Source organism: Neodiprion virginianus, chromosome 1 (assembly GCF_021901495.1).
Source record: "Neodiprion virginianus isolate iyNeoVirg1 chromosome 1, iyNeoVirg1.1, whole genome shotgun sequence".
NCBI lineage: Eukaryota > Metazoa > Arthropoda > Insecta > Hymenoptera > Diprionidae > Neodiprion > Neodiprion virginianus.
Window position 1 is genome coordinate 1,479,982 of NC_060877.1, and position 18,503 is coordinate 1,498,484.

The 18,503-nt window shown below is 40.4% G+C and overlaps 1 protein-coding gene and 1 long non-coding RNA gene across 5 annotated transcripts in view; one reads left to right on the top strand and one right to left on the bottom strand.

The window, feature by feature from the left end:
* Nucleotides 1-4,957, bottom strand: part of LOC124310108 (uncharacterized) — a 29,511-nt gene extending 24,554 nt beyond the window's left edge. Inside the window, exon 1 of the long non-coding RNA XR_006909627.1 lies at nucleotides 4,609-4,957. This is a non-coding gene — a long non-coding RNA (uncharacterized LOC124310108). The remainder of the gene's footprint in view (nucleotides 1-4,608) is intronic.
* LOC124310105 (terminal nucleotidyltransferase 5C) overlaps nucleotides 1-18,503 on the top strand; it is a 73,944-nt gene that overhangs the window by 26,153 nt on the left and 29,288 nt on the right. The window contains exon 1 of one of the 4 annotated variants that reach the window (XR_006909624.1): nucleotides 9,557-10,283. The exons of 1 other annotated variant lie outside the window; for it this stretch is intronic. The gene's annotated coding sequence lies outside the window, so the exon portion shown is untranslated. Of the gene's footprint in view, nucleotides 1-9,556; nucleotides 10,284-18,503 lie in introns of those variants that run through there. 2 more of the 4 variants (XR_006909625.1, XM_046773717.1) reach the window with 2 other exon arrangements.

The following is an 18,503-nucleotide window of genomic DNA, read 5'->3' on the forward strand; positions in this document are numbered from 1 at the left end:
CGACTCTCCGGACCGGATCTTTCTGGAGATTGCTCCCCCCCCCCCCCCCCCCCAAATAAAAAAACAAAAAAAACAATCAAACAACAAGTTTCAATCATAGTTGTAACTAGAAGCCGGTCGCCACTCTGCCCGCAAATATTTTCAAATGCCTATTGCATAATATATTAATTTTTTCAGTCTGTAGAGCTCGTCGACTCCTTGAAGATTTTTTAGTATAACAGTTTACTAGGTTTTCGCCTCTGACGAATTGGCGTACAAGTATGGTTACATCTTCATAACGATTGATCCGATTGCAACGAAATCTTGCCTAAAACCCCGCCAGACGTTGCAGCTATCGACAGAAAAAAGAACGATCAAAATCGGTTCGGTGGTTGCGCAGTTACAAACGAATCGGCGATCGACGCCGCCGGCTAGTGTAGGTACCTGTAATATCGGTAGATTACCGAGCATCGAACGTAGACAGACGTAATAATTCAACGTCCGGCATATCGCTCGTTGTGAAAAATAATACGGTTTCAGAGCCGTGACACGAGTGTCGGCCGGATAACCTTGGGAGCCGGATAGCTCGGCTTTGTTTATAACAAAAATAGGCTTATAATGTGCTCTGGTGTCGTTCGTTCTTGCCGCGAGTCCGACCGACAACAAATATGGAATTTGCACGAATCGGTCACCGGCGAAAAATAAACTCGTTTCTCGATAATATTGTACATTGTACAATTATCATATTTACGTGTCACGAAAGCCGCAGAGATCTATTTCTATACTCTAATCCTCGCTTTCTTGTCTCGGGATTAGCCGTTTTTATTACTCTTGTTTGTCGTTATCGTTGTTGTGGTTGTTGTTTCGAAACCGCAGCGGATGTAACTGAAGATACAATGACACCGAGTTACATTCTATCGCTTATGGTCGTTGAGCCTGATCCTAGCTTCTTTATCCCTCTTTCCGTATTCCTGTTGTTCTGTTATTCACATAGTGCAGGATAAAACAAAGAAGTTTGCGTTAAAAATGACAAACAATTCCCAATCGGACTACCGTGGAAATTGCGTTCGCTGTTTTTGGTCCGCTTTACTGCCCGTTTTGAATCAACGAGCCAAACGATCTTTTTTCCATAGGCAGACAGAGAGAGAGACAGGGAGAGGATTTTGCTCCGTTGAGACTCGAAGATCAGTCTGACGGGATTCTCATTCACAAGTATAAAATTTCTAATCACAGTTAAATCCCTCAAAGGTTGTGATCATCGTGCAATTATTCAATGTCATTTAATACAAGTTCTTTCCTGTATGTATAATAATGCCAGTATTGTAGGATATTCGGCCGAGATGAATAATCTGTGATAAGAACGTATTAACAAACATTAGTTTATTTATCGACAAATAATCCGTATGTGAAGAAGAAGAAAAAGCAAAAGAGAGAAAAAAATAAAACCAAACAAGAACGTCTCGCATTTTTATGCTAATTCGACGCGACGTGGCATGTGTCGCCTGTTTATGAAACAGCTCAGTTCCGAAGAATAGAAGGTAGAATCGGATGAGTTTTAAAGAAAAATGTCGTCGTGCAAAACACCGATACCGTACCGACAACACTGTCGCGATGGATGGATGGATGGATGGATGGATGGATGGATGGATGGATTGATCGAATATTTGAATCACTGTGTACACATGTATGAGATGTGGGGGTGGAGGGTGGTAAGGAAAAAGAACAGAGGTAACGGCCATAAGTAAATACATAGCAGATGAAATATCAATATACGATATGGGTACAACGTACATACACATGTATAACAATCAGCGATATCAAGTCTGTTCCTTGGTTCCGTCACGATGCTGTCAATCGATCGATGTATCGACGCGTGGAGGTCACAGCGGTAAATATTGAAAGATTTAACAGTTCATATACATACCTTAGCGTATATATCTATACACCTATGTGCATATATACACGCACCCACACACGCCTGTAAAAGGTACAAAGTGTATCAGGCGTGTGGTAAAGATCGGTCTTCGAGCCGCCGTTCTACGTGCATGCATTTTTTACCGACGATTGATCCTTGCGGTAAATTTCCTCCTGACAAACTTGTCGGTACGAGTATTTATTGATATTCTTTTTGGCCTAGTTGTTACACGCGCGCGAATAATATTACATTACGGAAAGTGGAAAGTTGAACGTTTTTATCTGCAAAAGTACTGCGGCTAGGTTTTGGGATTCTGTGCCTCGAAATAATGAAAAAAAAAAAAAAAAAAGGGAAAAAAAAGGAACCCTTACGGGATCACTTCGAAAAGAACCCTTTTTCTCAGGAACGGATCGAGGTATCAAGTTAAAATTAATAACAAATAATAAGGTCTACGGTCTTTTGGAGGTGTGAAAAATTCAAGCTTCTATGTCGTCGCAATCAAAAGATGCGGCCATATATGTCGCATATTTTTATTCTTCCAAACTCACTGATCAAAACCTGTAGACTACTTCTCGTTCACTTCGAATCGTAAAGTTTTGAGAGAAGCAAGAACTCGCAGCCCAAGCGAAGGAAAAAGTGCGAAAATAGTTGACTCGTTGTTATATCGCATAAAATATAAATAAAAAGGGCGCGATTTCTACTTGCACTTTTCCGGTTTTTTCAATTACGTACACATCGTGACTATAATTGCGCTTCAGGCTAATTCGGCCGCGAAATCTTGAGAGCATTTATTCTGTTATTTCGCTCGCTAGTTGTTTTCAATGCAGTTTAAACTCGTTATATACTAAATTCACTGGCAAACAAACTTTTCTCAGTAATAACGGAAGTGGTTAATAAATCACATACAGCACACAGGTGTATGGTTATACATTCGTACCTTGTAGCGTGCAATATTTGCGACCGGGTTGTAATATACCGCGTCTATAACGGTATAAGGTCGTAACCGCCATTATACGGCTTTTACTTTTTTTAACGCCGTAAGATCGTATAATTTTATTATTTTTTTTTTTTTCACAGGCTAAAAACACGAAAATTCGCTCGGAAACGTTGAAATTTAATGTTAACTGATTGCAAAGCTAATGGTGATTTGTTCTCGCGTGTGTATAAGGAACCTTTAGCCCCAATTTGGAGGAAAGTAATTGCTTATAGAAATGCTGTAAAAAATGTCTTCATTTTTCCTTGCTCGTGTGTATATAATTATCAAATAACGGAAGATCGTGTTTATCTGGTGTAAGATACGACCTTTGAGTACAGATTAAAGTAAACGATAGAATTTAACAACGTTCTACTTTTATTGGGTAAGGTTTTCTTTTCTTTTTTCCAAATTTTCGAGTCTTTCAATTTATCTCTGCGTTTCACGGAATGTTACGACTGTCGGGTAAAAAGGGGGGAAACTTTGTTGTTTTTTTTTTTTATATCGGTGCTCACATCGTTCACTTTTATCTACGAATATTTTTTTTTTTCTCTTTCTACGAAGTTCTTGAAATTTGGGTGATTTTTGATTTTTTTCTATGCGTTAAGGTATAGTTTTAATAGCAATTGCATAGAAAAATAAAATTTCCAACTATACAACCTTTTGCTTCGATCACTTTTCCCTTTTCCATGTACAATTATTAACGAAAGAAGAAAGGGAAGATGAACGAATATTTTCGCTTGACATTGAACAATATTTTGAATGACTCTATGAATCGTGAAAAAACTTTTCCGCCATTACGACTACGTGCTAAAATTTACGAAATTTCGGTTTCAAGCGCACCGTTTAAAAAAAATTAGATATAATCGGTGAATCGATTAACTTTTACCGATTCCATCGAGTCGTGTTCGATTATTTTTAGCTTATTGTTATCGGGCGTCGCTATCCGTTTCCATTAAACACGCGATGTGTTTTTGTTACTTATTATAAATATAATATTAAACCGCGACGCGACCGCCGACCGCACAGTGGAACGGGGTCAACAATTGAATAAGCAAATTTGTTTTACTATTTTCCCCCGCGGTTTGCTCAGTTATCATCACCCGGACACGTATGTATCACAACGTTGCGTGTCTGTTTATGTAATATACGTTCGTAGGAGAGCTTCACTGAGATAACGAATATGTGATACATGCGAGGCGTTCTTTTTCTAGACCGGAAGAGGCTAGCTGGCCTAGCTCGCGCTGCTGCTTTCAAATCAACAATCTATTTTGCCCAAGCTCGAAGCTTCCCCTTTGCCCGTATAATGTCACAGCTAAACCGCTAATCAGCAATAGTGGCAACGGTCCGCTGCGACGGAACTTGTTATGGAAAATTACAATTATATATCGGATAATGAAATCGAATCATGTCCGGCGTCTCGTGTCGAAAACGTGAGCTTTTCTCTCGCGCTGGGTGTTTTTTCGTTGTTTTTTTTTCAACGTTTTAGGGTTAACATCGCAGCTTTTCGCGTATGACAATCGACGATTAAAGATTCTACGTATACCCTGGCCAGTTAAAAAAAACCGAGTTCTGCGGGCATACAAGCACGCGGCCTGCAACGCGTTAAGTGAGAGCGTTCTTATTACCGCAGCGTAATTCTACCGTTGTTCGAATCGAAACGCGTGTTTTGGGTTACGGGGTCAGGGACACTTTGTCGTTCACTGACTGAAATACTGCACTGAATTACTGAATGACTTACCGATCGCAGGCTCGTCGTGACTGCAAACCGCTGGCGTATAATTCTCCATTATACGCACACCAGACTTGGGTTGAACACAATCGCGGTGTAACCAGCCTAGAAAGTACGGATCTACGTGCATTTTATTTTACAATTAATACATGTTATACTCATTCTCGGAAACCTTTTTTTTCCTAATGTACAAATCTAAACGTTATAAGATTAATTGTGCAAAATGTTGGGGAGAACGAAAAGGAAAGGGGGGGAAAAAAAAAGAATTAGGCAAGAGATCGCGAAGAGGGAAAATCGTGAAAGATCGTTCCGAGTAAGCTCTCGTTTGTAATAAACCCGTGCAACAACGGTGCAGGTCCTGTCCGTCGAAACGTGACACTTGAACGAACGAAGCTGTCTGTTCGCGGCTTCGATTAAAAACTTGCCGGCCTTGTTACGATACACCCGCAACCCGCCACGGTTAACGCGCGGCGAACCGAGTAAAAGTAGTTACTTACTTACTTACTTACCTGCTAGACGAGTACGCTACTTATACACTTGCGAACCGCGTGCATACTTATATCTATACCTGTACCTAAAACGTAAATCTCGAGTCGTTAGTACGTTGGCACATTATACGCGAGTGCGCTGCGGTGTCGATTTCTTGTGAAATATGCCCGTTATCTCTCTATTATACATGTAAGTACATACGCGCACACATTCGCATGTACCGCATAACGTGGGTTTTAAATTAAGAACAAATAACGCACGCTCACTCTCCCTTATACGTAATTACGTAGTATAGTATGCTTATTATTTTTTCATACGATACTCTGTCCCAGGGAGCATTCGAGTACATCGCTTGATGCGTTTTTTGCAAATTTTTGTATTCCACCCCGGGCGACAACGATCGGTAACGTTTGCTTCTTTTGCCCACTGCTTGTTCTTAACGTTAGCTAACGCGGTTTCAAAAGTTTATTGGATGATAGATTTATTACCTGGAAATGGCTCAAGACCCATTTATAGTCACATCTTGATCAATTCGTCCCTACTTTATTGGATGTTAATTGTTATTAATTATCAACACACTCTGACATGTTTAGTAGAACGTGAATTTATTATTCATCGAGTATTAAATACATCATATATTGTGTATCTTCTTAAATGCATGCAGTGAACCTTATATTTGCTAAGATACTATTACTGAGCAATTAATGCATTATTAACACCTCGTTTTAAAACAAATTTTTATTATTCTCAAACACGCCGTGTGTTGGCTGGCTTTGAGCACGCACTTTGAATCTCCCATGTCAGCTAACGCTTGCCTGGAATGTCTAATACTGTAGGGTGACATTTGACAACGTTTCTCCGAATGGCCTACCCCTGTCTTAGCCTTGGCTGATACTCGGATGGCCCCCTAGGCGCAATATCGTGGTTCTTCAGCGTCTCTTTCTTCGATCTTGCACGACCCAGGCGTCGAAAGAAAAGAAAAACGTATAAATCGTAGTGTTTTAAACGTAAATTGTAAGTGATTGATTTATCATTGACTTAGATAAATTCAGAATCCTCTCTCTCTCTCTCTTCTAATATGCACGAATCAATCCGCACTTGTATCAGTTTAGTTTGACTGATTGTAATCGTACATGCGAGGGACAAATTAAAGAGAGAAGATTCTTCTCTAAACAATTATACCAACACGTATATCACATGAAACACAGCACAATTGTACATGGAAACTTGAACGTTATAAATTGATACAAAATGTGCGAAATTCCGGGGTGTGAAATGCTTGGGAAAGGGAAAAACATACATACAAAGGTATCTGCGTATATTTTCTAAAAATTTTATCGCTTTCCTTGCACATATATTTGATTAATGAGATGTTATGTTACATGATTGCCTCGTTACGCAGTATCGGGGTTTATTTTTTTCGTACCATTTCAGGGCATGCGAAATATGATCAAGTTCCGCAGTTCTTTTAATTATGCATGTATTTGACTTCTATCAATTCGGCAATTATAATATCGTTCACATTTTTTTCTTCTTCTATAATCAGAACACGGTTACACGACGGGTATTTAGTTCGGTCCTTACCGCCGGAGGTGAGACTTTTCTCACAGAAGAACGGGAGCGAATGACCCGTTGATTATAAAACATCGTACCCGACACCTGATCGAGTCGAAGCGTCGAATCGCGATCTCCGTCACGTGCAGATTGTACAAAAAAACTACGCAGCACATGAGGTACGATTCGTGGGAGTGAATTTACACCTCGTCGTTGGGACTCGTTGGGAAAAAAGGCCCACCACGCGTGCACCTAGAGTATAATATCATGCGAACGTGAAAATTTGAGTACATCGAATGAATGAATGAAGATCCTCATTATTCTGTAAATTTTCCATCCCACCCGTGATCCAAGGCTGTTACAAGTAACGTCACGTACGGTAATCTCGACTGTTATTAAAGAAAATTTGATCGTCTACAAAATGAAACACCGCAAAGCGCTACCCAACTAGTACGGTTATCAAGATATTTCGGTTAACCAACAGAGCTTTTGAAAAATTCAAACCACACGAGTCACCTTTTCGAATGTTCCCATCGAGTTCCGGTGTTCACGCGGCTTCGTCTCAGGCTAAAAACCAACTTTACGAAGGATACCGCAAATAAAAAAAAAAAAAAAAGTAAAAAACCACCCCAACGTACATTTACGCAGGTACGCAACGCGAGCGAGTAAATTAATAAATAAATACGTGTATTTAGCAACTCGAGTTAACTTCGTACGCGAACGGCCTTGAAGGACGTTCGCCGCGAACGGAGCAGCCGATACGATTCGGTCTGTCTTCGTTTAGTCTGCGTTGCCTGCCTGCTGCCTGCTTGCCTATCTTTCTACCTCTGCTTGCAGTCGATTGGTCTCGTTACGTCATCGTTCACCACCTTCACTTCCAGTCTTTTTGTTCCGTATGCGAATCCTGTGCAGCAGCCTCCCCCTCCGCCCCCGCCTTCGATTCCCCACCCCTCCCATCCCCCGCCTCTTGGATCACGGCAATTTTAATTGGCCCAGTTCGTTTCAACCGCATTATAACCCGTTCGCGTAACACACATTTATGTGTGCGTACCTAGATGCTGTGTGTGTGTATATATATATATATACACACACACACACCTATATATATATGTATCGTACGAAGGCAGCCGGCTCGCTCGCCTTCTTGCCCAATATTAGAATCGATTCTTCCTATTGTAATCAGGTTATCTTGTTCGGTTATGTTTACATATCCATATGGTGCAATATATGTTACACATACCTATGTACGTAGTGTAAGAAATACTGGAACGCCAACGACTAATTCATCGATGCAGAGTTGAAATTTCGTTAAACGTTACCTATGCGCGATGTGTTGTCTGAAAGGTCTTCGAGGGGTGGGAGAGGGAGGAGTGATTAAAACGCGGTCTCGCGGCATAAGATGTGGCGAAAAGTAACGAAGGTGTCGCGAAACAGTATAGATTTCTTAGAAATTTCCACGATTTTATACATCTCTGATGCAGTAATTTTTCGCGCATAGAAAAAAACAAAAAAAACAAAAAAAACCGCAGCAACAAAGTACATCGTCCCAGTGACGTATTTATTTATCGGCGATTCGGTAGGCGCGGATCGTGTTCGTTAAACTGCACGTCGCTCAGGTCAAGGCAGCAAGTGCCCTGTGTCGTTTGACCGGCGATACTCGGTCTCTACCGTTTAACACATTAATATGTACGTGCAAGCGTGTAATTCGCACGTGTCGCGAACGCGGCTCGCATACGGTTAATATATCTACCTAAATTATTCTCCCGCGATATAACAATCTCCGATTGATCGCCGTTGATCGTCTGCGATCGAGAGTGTACGAGACGTAACAATTAATCATAATGATAACAATTAAATCCCTCTTACTTCGTGCACGTATACATGTATACATATATATACCTATATATGTGTGTGTGTGTGTGTGCGCGCGTTAACGGCGCTCGAAAGAATGAGAAAATCTCGTTGAAACCGGGAAAAAAATATCCGGGAACTTTGACTCTGTATAGGGTGGTTTGTTCGTATACGTTGTATATAATATATGTGTAAGTATGTATACCCTCCCCCCTCTCACCCTGTTATAATTTGATCACGAGTTGGCAACGATCCCGTACACCTATATTACAAGAGACACCGGGGATCGCTACCAGTTTAAAAAGATCGAAATTTACTGGCAGTCGGCCCGGATAAGGATATTATACCTACACTCTAACGCTACGCTACGATCTGCAATCACGTACCTATTACGTACGTTATATACGCACATGTTGTTGCCGAGGGTGAAATCGACCGTTTCACCCTTTCCTTTAAAATTATCCAGCAGTCATCATAGACAAAAGATATCTCCGTACGTTACGTGAAGTGAACAAGGTTGCAGCCGCGTCATCCAACGTTATTGTAAAAACAATCCTGCTTCAGACTTGAAAACGAAAACGCGTCTATACATCGCAATCAAACGCATTTTTCCCTATCTATTAATTTCTGCCAGTCTCGTTCGATTCTTTTTCAAGTCTCAACAAACCCGTATTTAATTACCGCGATACCGAAAAGTGTTGTAATATTATTTACACGCGAATAACGAGCAGAAGACACCGTACTAAATTCGCAAATCGCGAGACCAGTGAGAAAATCAACGCCAAGTAAAATCGCAAAGCGTTACGCGTTGCCGTCGGTCGGTTCAACCAAAACTCGCTCCGCCTCTGTCAACCGCTTACAATTGGCTGGAGAATCACGAAACAGCTGTTCTCTACGTCTAGCGTCGGCCAGTCGGCTAGATTATCGCGGCAGGCTGCTCAGCTCGCGGTGGAAAGTAGAGACGCGTTCACCTACACGTCAAATCTCCGGGATTGCTCCGCGAGGGGGGGGGGTGGGGGTGGTGGTGGGGGGGCGTCCGTCAGCGAGTCGCGTTTCACGAGCAGCCGTCGGGCGAAGCGAGGATCTCGGTGGTATTCAGTCGTGAGTCGGCCGTTCGCTCGTCGTTGTCAGTCGTCAGTTTGCACGCCGCGGTCGCAACGTCGTTTCGTCGCGCCGTAGTTGTGGCCGACTCGACAGCCGAGCAACGAAACGAAACGCAAAGCCAGGCGATCCTAGTACATCTATCTATATATATATATATATACGTATGTCGGGGTTACGTTAAAATAGTGTTTTGATCGATCGACGAGCAATCGCGGGAGGTGGGAATGCGGTAGAAGTACCGATCAATTTTTACTTTCTTTTATTTTTATTTTATTTGAATTTCTTTGGTTCGCGACTTCGATCGGTTCGAACGGAACAGTCCGCGGGTATATGTAATTAAATAATACGCGTGTGTCGGGGAATACGGACTTTGGGACGCGTGGTGCGTTGAGGACATCGATACCTATTCTTCGATTGATTGTTGTCGGTAGTGTCACTTTTCGATCTCGGAGGAGGAAAGTTGGGGAGAGAGATTTATTTTCTCGTCGTTAACTCTCGGGGTACGTTTATCCGAGAAGAGAGTCGAGTCAGTTCATCCATCCATCCATTCATCTTTCCCGAGGAAGGAGAGAGAGAGGATCTTGGGGCACGTCGAATTATCCACATCTCATCCCCTTCGTCCTCCCCTTGTTTTCCTTCGCTGACCGAAAACTTCGAGTTCTTCTAAGCCTGCGATATAACGATACGTGAGTATATATTGACCTGTTATATGTACACATAATGCAGAGGACCGGTGCATGTTTAACAATATCGTACGTATTGGTGGAAGAACGTTTTTGAGGATATACACCGCGAGTCGAACGTCAATATTACGACAAGACTGAAGTCGGGACGTGCAACCTTAACCCGACGAAACATCCCGGAGGAATATAAATCGTTGTAGAATTTTAGAGAAATATTTTCAAACGAATTGCCTTTTCAAAATATAAACGCATTTTCTTTGTTTATGATTTACCAGCCGAATTTCGGGTAATTTTAAAGGGTTAACGAAGTAACCCATTTTCAGGGAACACGCGTCGTTAAAGTAGGTAGCTGTACCAACTTCGATCAACATGTTCTCTCTCCTCGTCTTCACGTTCATTGAAGCGGAAGGGACAACGCGGGCGGAAAAACACCCGCAACGTCTATAACGCGGTACACGTTGCCTCTGTCCGGCTTCTAGAACCTCCCGGAGCGTCGCGACGTCGCGCGTCGCGCTCTCGAATATTCGCCGTTCCTCATCTCGTTTCGTTTCGTTTCGTTGTCGTATTTCGCTCGCCCTGCGTAAGAGCGGCGAAGTGATGCCGTTTTTTTTTTTTTTTCTTTCTTCTTCCTTCCTCTTCCGACTATCCAGATTTCTCTCTTTCTTTCTTTAATTCCACTCTATATTATTATACCGTCGGTTCTTTATCCGACGGTTGAGATACTCGCTGCTCGTATGATTTGGGTCGTCATGTTGAAGTTGGCAACGTTATCGTAATCATTCATGCTGAGGAAAAACTCGAGGCTGAAGTTAGTAGCGTTATCGTAACGATTCGTGTTTCGGAAAATCCATTATTTCGTAATTTTAGGAATGTTTGAAACGTAAATTGTAATACGGCAAAAGTTATTTATATTTTTCAAACTCGGCCACTTCAAAGTCACTAGAAAATTGTTAAATAGTGATTTTATGGCTTCCAATGTTTCCATACGCTAACGTTGCTAACTTCACCCTTGGAGAAACTCGCAAACCCGTATTTTTTTACTGATTTTAATCCAACTGGTCTGTAAATATCTCAATTTCTAATTTTCTTACTTGAAATTTTGACGGAGGAGGAAACCTTTCGCATCGTGCCGCTGATATTTTCGCCGAAACTTCGTTCATCTTATTCATCATCTTAGTGTTGGTCCCCGCGTGTAGTGTACGATATGCTGATATTCTGAGTATGTAAAAATATGTTCTAATCTCGTTTTCTCCATTATTTATTTATTTTTTTTTTCTTCCTATTTACTTTCACCAGTAAATTAAGGAAACATCAAGGAAGCATAAGGTAAATTTTCAATTCCGTACCCGTTAATCGCAACAAGGATAATATTTTTTCGTTAACGATGTATATATGTCTTCAAATATCAAAGTCCACCTTTCAGAAAATCTAAAAAGGGCCAAACAGCCTCATTCTTTGCACAATCCTGAACAAAAACACTCCAATACCTTTTCACTCGACGCAGAAATAAGGAAATTGTACAAATTCTACGTAACCGTAATAGTAAATTCGTAAAATTTATACCATTTCTTTACCCCTGCGTCAAATGAAAAGGTATCAGAGTGTTTTCGTTGAGAATTGCGTACAGAATGGGGCCGTTGAGTCCTTTTTCGCGTTTGAAATACCTCGACGTCGATATTCTGAGGCCAAGGGCGTCCCCTCAAACAATTTCGAACTTGGACAAAACGTGTGCTCGCCTTATTTCTGTGCCCGAGCAGCGCGTGAATGATAATAAATACATATGTTTTACCGGCTTGGTGCGATCTGCTGTACGTACGTACATTATGTACCTCGCAGTAACGTATCGTAATTACGATATGTAATTACTACACATCAGGCGAGACGCGTTCCACAATGAGCAACGTTAGTTAACAAGTGTGCGCGTGCGTGTACGTACGATAAGCGAAACACGTCGGCACAAACAAGTTCACAAATCTGAAAATAACCGTACGTCCAACCGCTGAAAATGCCGCGGAGGGAGATTTGACTCGCATAAAAATAGGGCTGCAATCCGATTTTATTAAATTACCGCGGCTGAACCGAGTTACTACACACTTTTACGAGTTATCATCGTGTAGTTGGGCATGTGTGTACAGTGTGTTGTTGTTTTTTTTTTTTATTTTTTTTATTTTTTTTTATCCTCCTCTTTCCTTCTTTATTTGTTTATCTCTTTTCTCCTCTTCAACTAATTAAAACCACAATGTAGCGGTCTTTTCACGGTTATCTGATAACTTCTTTTTAATCGCGACGCTCGCTTGCATGTATTGTGCATCATCATTTATTTTAACGCACATATGCACATGTATTATTGCAACGCGTGTGCGTGTGTGTGTGTGTGGTACGTGCGTGACGGTGCAGATTAGATATATAGAACTCGTTTTTGTTCCTCTCTTTGTTTTCTTTTCTTTTTTCTTTCCTTCTTTGCTTTTTTGCCTACGCCCAAATCTCATTCTTTGCCAACGTTTCACGCAGAGAGAAAACTACACGTCGACGATGCTTGACCGTCGCAATAACTTCTTTTTTTTTTTTCTCTCTTCCTCACTTTGTTCTCACTCAATTATCATAGATATCAAGTACTTATCATGTTAAGCGTGTAGTAGGTGTACGCATGCCAAACTCTGTGTCGCCTTAGGCCAATTCTATGCATAAGACGTCATCGCGTGTGTAATTTATGTAATTGTATTTTCGACCTACCGGAAACACTACATTAATCTATTTACAGTTGGGCGAATCTAATATATACATTTCTTCTATCTCTTTTTTTCCTTCTTCTTCTATTTCTTGTTTTTTTTTCTTTTTTTTTTTTTTTTTCTCGGCGTACCATCATAGCGTTCAAATAAGGGGAAAGAAAGAAAGAGAGAAAAAGAAAGTAAATAAAATTGAAAATAATACGCGAAGCTTGTTTACAGCCCGAGAGAATAAAATACTATACGTAGGCGCGTATTCGAGAACAACACGTTTTATACTCGTTGTGTAGGTACAGGCGTGTAGGCACTTATCCGATGTACTTATTTTTCAAGAATTTTTTTCTTCTTCATTTTTATTTTTACCGCTTCACGCGTGTCTGTACGCTTAACAATTAGTTTGGCAATTATCACCATCGGCTTCGTTGCCATTCGTTAACTTTGCGGTCTTTGGACTCTTGCGAGGCCTGCAGGCATGAATATGGGAGAGGAGAGTGAGGGGTAACTTTCAACTTCGTTCGCAACTGGTTTAAAACACGTCGAACAGTCCGTCTCGTTCCCTCCTCGATTCTCTCGCTCCTTCCTTCCTTCCTTCCTTCGTTCCTTCCTTCTTTCCTTACTTCGCTTCGCCTCGTTTCATTTTCATTCATATATTATACATGCACGAGAATGTACCGAATATTATACGTTTCTATGTACAATGTGGGGGCGTTTTATCTGCGTGAGAGAGAAGCACTTGACTTGACTCGCGTTGTTTTTTTCGTCATCATCTCCCTTCTCCCTCCCTCGGATATCTGGATATATATACATATATACACATCTCTTGAGAGTAGCCGAGACTTTTATCTATTTTTTTTTTTTTTTATTCAAACTAGCTTTCACATGTGTATAAGATACAACGCTCTGTGATCCGATTATGCATCGTTTACCTACTCGTGTTATGTTAAGGTTGTTTGAACGAGGGATTCGTGTCAAGTACGATTTGTGAACTCTAATGGCGGGTATGTAATACATATACAACATATCGTATTGCATGTGTAACGCAACACAAATAAATACACTTTATCATGGTAGTTACGTGTTTGAAGATATAATAGTCAATAGATAATTACACAACGTTTCACTCAAATATTGCCAGAATAATCATACTCCGGATAGATTATACTCGGGCGTAACGAAAAGTTTGAAAATTGATACTTGGAATAATAAATCGACACTTGTACGGTTTACTTTTTCTATTTTCTTTCTTTTCTTTTTTCCTTCTACCTCGGTGGACGGGAAATATTTACTTCCGGTGATGGGTTCGACCATCGTTCAGCGTTTCAAGTATCTGCAAAATATTATACATACATTGCTATTTATACACAAGGTATAATTGTGTTATATATGTATAATTATACGAGTAACATCACGAGGATTGAAGTTAGTAACGTTATCCTCGCGAAACTTTGAGAAAACGATCGTTGTTTTCTTATTTTCACAACGATTTTCAACGAAGTACGATTGCAAAGTGTGAATATATTTCGTTTCGTTACGGTTCATTGAAATTCAAAAAGTTGGAAAATTGCGTAACAACGATTTTTCCGCGGCATGAATCGTTGCGATAACACGTTTACCAACTACTTCGAGGTGATGTAATATCGCCTCTGTACTATCTTTCGCGACCTTGCCCTTGCTGAAATAATAAATTTACCTCCGTCTGTCAAGCAAATTACGAGGATCAACGAAAGTCTTTGTCGCGACCTTGGCTTGCTTTCTTTTCTTTGTTTTATTTATTTATTCACCTTTGTCGTTTGATAACAACTTTCTATTCGTTACTCTTTTTCTTTTATCGTACACACAATAATACCGACGATATCTGCGTACGCGCAATTCTTTCGACATAATTCGAAGTGATAACTTCCTCTTGTTTTCAACCCTCCTCCGATTAATTATACCGTATGTAAGAATAATTGCGATACCTCGTGTAAGATACGCGCCGAACCTTGAGTCTTACTCACAGTCACGACACTCGCAATTATGATCTTAGCGATAATTGGCCGCTCGACCTTTGTTGTTAAAATATTTATATCCGCCGCCGTCGCAGTCGCCGTTATTGCCGCACTGTTGCTAATGAATAATTTTTCTCTTCAAACTACTCGACGTTACAAGTCGGAGAAGGTAAAACTTTCATTACCTCAAAGTTTCGGCTCGGTCAGATTAAATTATAACGCAAGGGTGTTTTTCTATCGTTAAAACTTCTTTCTTTCTTTCCTCTCTATTCAACTTATTTATATACCAAGCAATTATTTGCGGGATGAAAAGAAAAACTTTGGTTGTACGGTAGGTAAAAGAGAATCCGGAGAGACACGTTACATCGTAATTCTGCGGACCTATCCAAACCGGATCGTTAATTTTGTAGTTTGAATCAACCGTCAGAGGTAACTCTCGGGGGTAAAATTCGCGATCGTTAGATCAATTTTCCCGACAAATACCAATTACACTGTACAAATTGTTGTCGGCCGAGGGCGAGGGTGATTTTCATTTCACCCCTCAACCTCACGTCAACACGTTCTAGATTTCTACACTTGTGTAATAATAGCAGGTATAATACGTACAAGGTGTACGTAATAACGTTGATTTGCGAAATTGATTTGTACAGGTATACGCGTAACGAACAATCTCTCCTCGATATTAAATAATAACAACAACAATAGCAACGCCTGCGTCGTATCTCGTTACTCGTTTCTCAGCGACAAACACGCGAATCAGCAGCGGTCAATTTGCGTTCGTCAACTTTATACACCCCAGCGCGTGTACCAATTAGCGCAAAAAATTGGATCCGTTCGATCGAATAAATATCTGTGCAGACAGGTATCGGCGTGCGAAATATTTCGTCGTCGTCCGCACTTTGTATTATGTTTGTAACGTGATTGACGGATTTCAATGTTTTAATGATTGTGCGTAATGTGAGTGTAAGATAGATTTTTGCACGTGGTTTATTCGTCCTGTACGTTGGGAGGAGAGAGAAATAAATAGAAGACGCATGACTCGATGATGTGTGTTTGTTTGTTTGTTTGTTCGTTCGTATGTATGCATGTACATACTCTACGTAATACACGAGCGAAATATTCCGTCGTTCGTCATTTTGTTACGGTACCCGGAGCACGGAGATGACGCAGCAGCCAGCAGCCAGGAACCGTCGTCAATGCAACGCATGTACATGTACGTTACACATGTGCGCATACGTATCGTTAATCACGTGTCACCTATGCGTACGTATATGTCAAAGAGAAAAGAACAGAGTCGTTGTTGCTTTTTTTAATCACAAAAGAGGAACGAAGATCCCTGTCAATGAGAGAGTCTCTTTTAATATGAATATTGAATTTCTTTTCAAAAAATTTTGTTTATCGGAGCACGGAGTTTTATTGTTTAATGAAAGGTTTAATATGCGATATACCACACGCAAATAGGCCATTCTCCGACATTTGTACACGGATAACGCGAACGCATTTATAAGGTATGTTATTGCTTACGACTTGCGTTTATTGTACGCCGACATGATTACCCGTGGGATAAAAAAAAAAAAAAGAAACAACTCTTATTACCGAGCGTGAATTTTTAAATTCGTCGTCTTTTCTTCCGTCAAATAGATATTATATATGGAACATCCGTTGCACTGTACGTTACAGATTGATATCAGCCGATGATATTTATTTATGTATCACGCGTCATGTACGATCGGAACGCGATCAATTTACGTCGCGATCTTGAATGACTCGGAATTCTCTACGCTCCTCGCGCATGTTAATATGTTACGCGATGTGCTCGATGTACGCAGATTTCACGACGACGTTGTCGGATGTAACAGCAAAATGCCATAAGGCAAGAATTGCGCGACTCTGTACTCTCGTGATGTGTGTAATGCGGTTATTTAAATACGCGTCTGTAATTCATAATACAGGCGAGCGAGGAGAGCTGCTAGTTCGTGTCGGTTAATAGATTTATTATCAACCTTACGCACGATTCGTATAATACAGATTTATTTAACAATTCGTGACTTGAAGCATCGCGGATGATCAACGACCGTTGAGTATTTGTGCGAGAGATTAAAATGGAAAGTAAGAAGAAGAAGAGAGAAAAAACGCCGAAATAATTAAAAAATATAGGGATGTTGGCCATCGTTGGAGTTGTTATGATTATTTATAATTATTGTACAACATACGTATGGTAGCGACAATTAATGTAGGTCGTCGTGTTAAACGTGCGAATCCGCGTTACCTGAAAACATGTACGAACCGTTTCAAAACAAATATCATTATTTATCGTTATTGTCATTATCATAATCGTATTTAAACCGCTGGTAGAGAAAATATATGTATGTACGTGTAGATTATATTTTTCTTCTATCGCGCGACGAGAGTAACACGATTATATAATTATAATGTGACGCGCGGTATATAAAACAAAAAATTTTGTCTCTCCTCACTCTCGTTCTCTCTTTCTCTCTTTCCCCCGAGATGATCGATAATTGTTATTAAGTATGTAAGACGTCGCGTCGCGCGAATGAAAAGAAAGGGGGAAAGTAAAAAGTTTGGAACGGTTTAATCGTGTGACGATTTTTGAAGGACGCTGGCTATGAAATAAAAATTACCGGTTAACTACGCTCTTTTGATTTAACGTGTCATTGACACCTACGCGCACGCCATCATCGATATCTACCTGCCGTGATGTATTTTTCGTAGTTTGGCGAACGTTGTTTTATCACCACCCCCCCCCCCCCCCCCTTCCCCAGCGGCGTAACCGCACCAGACTTTTATTTTCTCTCGAAAGAGTCAACCACCTAAGTACACTGTTACTCGTCTTGCCAGGTGCCTTGAACTTCGGTCTTTGTATAACATTTTACATTGTGTAATATAAATATATATATATTGTGTGTATGTGTCCTCTTACATTACATTTTGTAACGAGTTATAATGTTTGGAACGTTGATTTAACGAGGAATTTAAAGGTGATTCTCTGTGTCTCTTTTTCTTTTTATTTGCTCGTAAAACATGTTCGTTACATTTTCTCTCGTACTTCCTTACATCTCAATTTCTTCCATAGTTCATTGTCGCTTTTTTTTCTCTCTACTTTATCAAGGTTAGTAGTCTCTCAAGCTCCACATCTTCTCTTTTCCGCTGTCGAAAATTTTCCGATTCGCGTGACGTTCACAAATAATAATAATGATGATGATGATGATGATGATGATGATGATGATGATGATGATGATGATGATGATGATGATTATCATGATAACAATAATAATAATAGTAATAATAATGATAACGATATACCGTGGCGTCGGAGTTTTATACATGTATTTATGTACATGACAAAGTTACATAACCCATCATCGATCCACTGAGGTACGAGTATATGTATATACAGAGGTATGTGTTGTGTGATGAAGAAAAAGCAAGCTTTATGCGCGTAGCAGAAAAATGAAATTGACGAAAACTCGGGGAAGAAGAAAAGATTA